The 6,162-nt window shown below is 36.4% G+C and overlaps 1 long non-coding RNA gene across 1 annotated transcript; it reads left to right on the forward strand.

Annotated features, from left to right (window-relative positions):
* Positions 1–399: 399 nt before the first annotated feature.
* Positions 400–5,337, forward strand: LOC125265244. The gene is made up of 4 exons (XR_007184236.1): positions 400–492; positions 1,296–1,312; positions 1,645–1,817; positions 5,205–5,337. It is a non-coding gene; the product is annotated as an uncharacterized LOC125265244 (long non-coding RNA).
* The last annotated feature ends 825 nt before the right edge of the window (positions 5,338–6,162 follow it).

The following is a 6,162-nucleotide window of genomic DNA, read 5'->3' on the forward strand; positions in this document are numbered from 1 at the left end:
GTGTGTGTATATATATATATATATATATATATATATATATATATATATATATATATATATGCACTACCGTTCAAAAGTTTGGGGTCAGTAAGATTTTTTTATGTTTTAAAAGAAGTATCTTCTGTTCACCAAGCCTGCATTTATTTGATTAAAAATACAAACAAAATCAGTAATATTGTGAAATATTATTCCAATTTAAAACAGCTGTTTTCTATGTCAATATACAGTAAAGTGTAATTTATTCCTGTGATCAAAGCTGAATTTTCAGTTATATATATATATATATAATATTATATATATATATATTTTATAATACACACACACACACAATATTAATATATTATTTTTCTGAAATGGCAATAAATAAATAAATAAATATAAATAAATATAAATTATTAGTAATATGACATCACGTGATTAATTCTAACCAATGAGACTGCTGGAACAGCATCAACGAACTGTCATTCCGGAATCGACTGGTACCGCAAACAGGTAAGCTTTTTATATTTCTATAGTAATTTCTGAGTTTTCAATTAAAATTAGTGTAACAGGTCGAAATGGTAATGAATTAATTAATTAATTGGAATTAAATTACACCCGCTTTAGTGGTCTATCTGATGAGTAACGTTATATTATTTAGCGTGCTGCGTTTAAATGTTATAACGGTTGACTAGCCGCTCATACAATTCATTTTCTGGTAATCTGAGGTAATATACTTTAAAAACCGCATTAATTCATTACCTTGAATTGTTTTACAACCATTTCGGTGTTAATTTGATTTATTATTGTTTCTCCGTTGCTATTTTACGCGATGACTCGACCGAGCTTGTTATGATGGCCTGCCTGAGTCAGTTGTGTCTTTGTATTAAAGATTTAAACAGCGACGTAAATACAATAACTAAGCTGCACACCCTTATTAAATCTCGTTACATAAGCTACGGCCACATTACTATCATGTTATCGTGACCTAAAAATAACAAATTTTACAATAACTTTGTACGCGTTGTCAAGCTGGCGCGTGCACGCGCGGGGACAGAGAGTGAAAGAGAGAGGACTCATTGCCTATATTCACCCGAAAAGATAACTGTCAAATTAAATCAACCATCTGTAATATTTAATTAATTATGAAAAAAAATATAACTGAAGTAAAACATTTAGGCCATGAAATAGATCACTAAAATGTTAATGTAATAATTTATCTTGAATGTGTACATTTAATCAGCACATTCATCCATACAGAGCAATATTTAATATATTTTTGTTTATTTTTCTCCCTCTTCCTTGTGTGTAATCAGATCATTGGTTCTGCTCTGTAAGTACTGTTTGACTCAGTCACACATTCTCAGTTTTTGCATTGTAGATTTGTCATGCACATTTACAAAAACTTTCTTTGCATTATATAACTGTATTTTCATGAAGATTTTGCTTATGTTATCTGTTAATATTTCGGGTGTCATTTTTTAAAAATGAGATGATCCTCACTTAAATGGCAAATACTGTATGTTAAATTGCAACTACTTAAATGGCAAATACTTTTCAGTACAGTGGTGTCATATGTACATTCTCAGATGTTATTATACATAAAAAATATAATTTTAAACTGGCTTTATACCATTAAATGTTGTTTGTCCTCTCTCTTTTCAGTATTTATTGCCATCTAGTCCTGTTTGAAGAATTAACTGTGGCTCCAGCCATTAAGCAGACCTGAACCAGATGATGAAGGTCTTCAGGATCACCAGACACTACAGGCAGGTGTGTGAGAAAGTTGGAGCTACATACTGCAGGACGTTGGTCCTCCAGGACTGGACACCACTGTTGTAAGTGATCGATCTAGCAGTCAATCTGGATCTCTGAAAGTCATGTTCAGAACATATTGTAGGTATCTCAGCTCTGGCCCTCGAGAACCACTGTCCTGCAGACTTTAACACCAAACCTGGTCCAATATACCTGGGGCCGTATTCACAAAATGTTTTATCTTACAACTAAAAGTTCTCCTAAATAGGCAGTAAAAATTCTTAGGTAAGAGTTTTCACTTAAAGGATTAGTCCACTTTTAAATAAACTTTTCCTGATAATTTAATCACCCCATGTTATCCAAGATGTTCATGTCTTTCATTCTTCAGTCGAAAAGAAATTAAGGTTTTTGATGAAAACATTCCAGGAACATTCCAACTTCAATGGACACCAAACAGTTGAAGGTCAAAATTAGTTTCATTGCAGCTTTAAATTGTTCTACACGATCCCATACAAGAAATAATGGTCTTATCTAGAGAAACCATCACTCATTTTCTAAAAAAAAAATATTTTTTTTTTAATACATTTTAACCATAAATATTCATCTTGAAGTAGCCCTGCGTTCCATTCGGAAGGGCTCATCCCTATGCCCTAATTCCTTTCAGATGGTTTCCCCTTCGGAGTGAGAGCTTCGAAAGGGATGAAGGGTGTAGGGGTAAAAAAACCCTCTTTTTTTGGAACGCACACTTCTGCGTCATCTTAACGAGACAATCAAGGAGGAGTAAATTGTGCAAGCAGCGCCCTTTGTTTAACGTTAGTTTATTTATTTAGGTTTATTACACCATATTGTGTCTATGTATTTGAAACATTTGAATGGACTGATAAAGGGAGCTGTAAAGTATTTTTGTTGAAGTACACTGTCGTTTTGACCATAATAATTTACTAAATCTAACTCGTATAAATATTACAATAGTACAGAAAAATACTATACATACATTTATAGGTAAAATCTCCTAACCTCCTGTACCCATTCTGTGACGTCAAACAACTTTCCTGTGCAAAGGATCATGGGGGCCTGAAGTGTCCATCAGTTGTACCCTTCGAAATCCTTCATTCTGAAGGGCCCTTTGAAGTGGCCCGTTTTGAGCACTTCGGTTTGGAACGACCCTTCAATATGGCGGCCATGATTGTTTTCACTCCGAAGTGCCCTTCGGAGGGCGATATATCCCGTTTGGAACCCACTGTATCTCTCTTCTTCTTCTTCTCTATTTGAATTCCAGCAGTGTAGACACTGCTAAGTGTATTACTGCCCTCCTCAGGTCAATGTTTGAACTAAATTGTCATATACAATATGTTAGTTCAATAGTATGTAACAATTAGTTCAAACTTTGGCCTGTGGAGGGCAGTAATACACTTAGCAGTGTCTAGATTGCTGGAATCAAATAGAGAAGAAGAAGAGAGCTAGTTCAAGATGAACATTTATGGTTAAAACATTTATAATATTTTATAATTTTATTTGGAAAATGAGCGATGGTTTCTCGAGATAAGACCCTTATTTCTCATCTGGGATCGTGTAGAACGCTTTGAAGCTGCAGTGAAACTAATTTTGACCTTCAACCGTTTGGGCTCCATTGAAGTCCACTATAAGGAGAATAATCCTGGAATGTTTTCATCAAAAACCTTAATTTCTTTTCGACTGAAGAAATAAAGACATGAACATCTTGGATGACATGGGGGTGAGTAAATTATCAGGAAAAGTTTATTTAAAAGTGAACTAATCCTTTAAAACCTTTTCACAAAGCTGCTAAAACCATTACAAACAGTGAGAATTCTTAAGCTAAGAGAAAGGGTGTAGTTGACATCGTTGCTATGGATGATGTCATCACACTTATTAGCTATGCACTAGGGGTTGAACTGACTAGTCGACTTTAATGCTCTGCCGTGACACTTTAAAGTCCCTGTAAAGTCAATTCTGAGAATTGATTCTAAACACATTATAAATGTGACAAATGTATTGCTGCAAAAACATTACAAAGACTGAACTATGTAGTACTGAATTGTGAAGTTAGAGTGTTAAACAATTTTTCACCAATTCTGTGCTCAGGATTTTTTGGGCTAACACTATATAACTGTCTGACGCACTAGAGTAACCGAGCATGGCACCACCCCTAACGCTACAGCAGCTCGCCCGCTTAATCTCGAGTGTCAATACTGTTAGTTATACAGCCTACAATTTTGCTAGCTAGTAATGCCTTCATCACGCAAATGCATATTACCTGGTTGCGATAATATACAAAAGAAGCTTGTTCTCCTTATTTAAATTTGCTAAAAAACAATGATATGAAGAAGGGGTGGATTAAATTAGTCTCTGCAGTGCTAATTTTACACCGGAGAGTTTTACAAACTTTCATCAGACACCTGGGATTCACTGACAATCTGCCGGACAGAATCTCTCCCATCCCGGCCTTCATCCTCCCGTCTCACGGCGCCGTCACCTGTCAACTCGACAACAGTCGGCAGTACGTGCCCACCAATGAGTGTATGTTGCCTTGTGTGCGTAATTAGTAGGCAGTCCACAGTAACTCTACTAAATTGTGCAACCCTCTATCGTGATTCTTTTGTTTATATGCATCAGTGAGTTTGACTGATTAGACAAATAAGTTGAGGCGGCAGCTCTCGCGAGTGGGTGTGGTTTCAGCGCCGACAGCGGACACGCCCCCAGCGTTTGAGAGCAGAGAATACTGCTAATTTTTTCAAGATTTTGATAATTTATTTAATTTACTTGACGTTTTTTTTAATCATTCAAATTTGGCTGGGTGGTTAATAGCACATTTTACTGTGGTGTGACAAACTCAGAACACAGACTTTAATAGGGCTTTACAGGGACTTTAAACTTGACGTCGACTAGTCGCTGGTCCTATAGAGGACGCAGCAGCATAAGAAATCTTTGATGTTCACATTTACGCTTCGTTTCCAAAATGGTTACGTTGCTACAGCCTTCATACTGTAACCGTATCAAAGAACCTAAAAAAATATGAAAATAGATATTCCCAAATTTTTAATATAGGCTATAGGGAATTGCACGCAACATATATGGATTTGTTTTTAATTTTGTTTTTAATGACCCACCCCGCAAATAAAGTGACAATTTCTTATCCCACCCCAACCCGACCTGCGGGGTCTGTGGGTTATGAGATGACCCGCACATCACTAACCTACAACTGGAGAAGGTTAAATAACAGATGACTGTCATGCTATGAACCTGACATGACTAATGGCAAAATTCAAGATCTTGAATCTGCTCAAAGTACACCCAAATATGTTGGGTGAAATAATGAAGTTTGGTCAACAACTATGTTCTTGCAACTTCTTTGAGAGTCCCATATAATATATAATGTATGGATAATCTCATGTACTGGTAATGTGGTTTAAGAGGTACATTGTCCTAATGAATTCTCCTTCTTTTTGCAGGTCTAAGCCAGCCACAGTGGATACAGTGAAGCCACAAACACAGTTCATAGTTCTTGTATTTCTATTACATATTAAGTAATAAAAAAGATCGTTGTTGTTAATAATTTTTGTCAGATGTTTATTTCCAGCTGGGTTTAGTAAAAAAGATGGTCTTGATCCAAGTATAATTTTGATTTTAGTTGCATGTTCTTAATTCTTTGCAAAACACAACCTGAACAGTTAGCTATTGAAAAGTTGGTGTGCAGTTTACAGACCTGCCAACATGTACGCATTTTGCGTACCAGGTACGCATTTTGACCTCAAAGTACGCTGGTACGATTTGTCACTCTATACTACGCAAAAACCCGGTGAGTCCTCTGTGCACGCGTAGTGCTCAAATCCAGCAAAAGAAAGAGTTTGACCAATCATATCGCTGGGTTCATTTCCCCAAATAGCAAGCGGGGATGATTGACCTATCAATAAAAAGAGACTGCAAATCGACAGCAACACAAAGTCCCGCGCGATCCTCCTTCCACTCCTGCAGTCTCAGTGACTGAATTCTCAAGCGAGGACAGTACAGCAGTCACGGTACTTCTGACTCCTTGAGGTAAACGGGTATAACATGCTCAAGTAATGTTGAACAACAAATCTAAATAAAACTGAAATCGCTATATGGCTTAGTGATTATGAAAGTGCTGTGATGTGTGACTGACTGACAAGCGCGAGTCTGGAGAAACAGGCGTTTATTTATTTATTCTCTTGATACGTATAGCCTACATGTGTTGCGTTATTGTGTTAATACTAACTAAAGTACCTAATTATGTTACATAGCCTACTTATTTTGTAAGAAAACTAGCACATTAGTTACTTATGCATTTAAAAGCACCGTTGTCTCAGTGCTGCGCGAGCTCTCTCTCATACACACAAACGCGCGCGAGCACAGAGAGGGAAGATCATTGTAAAATGAAAATTGACGTGC

The sequence above is a fragment of the Megalobrama amblycephala genome, linkage group LG3 (genome assembly GCF_018812025.1).
Source record: "Megalobrama amblycephala isolate DHTTF-2021 linkage group LG3, ASM1881202v1, whole genome shotgun sequence".
NCBI classification, from domain to species: domain Eukaryota; kingdom Metazoa; phylum Chordata; class Actinopteri; order Cypriniformes; family Xenocyprididae; genus Megalobrama; species Megalobrama amblycephala.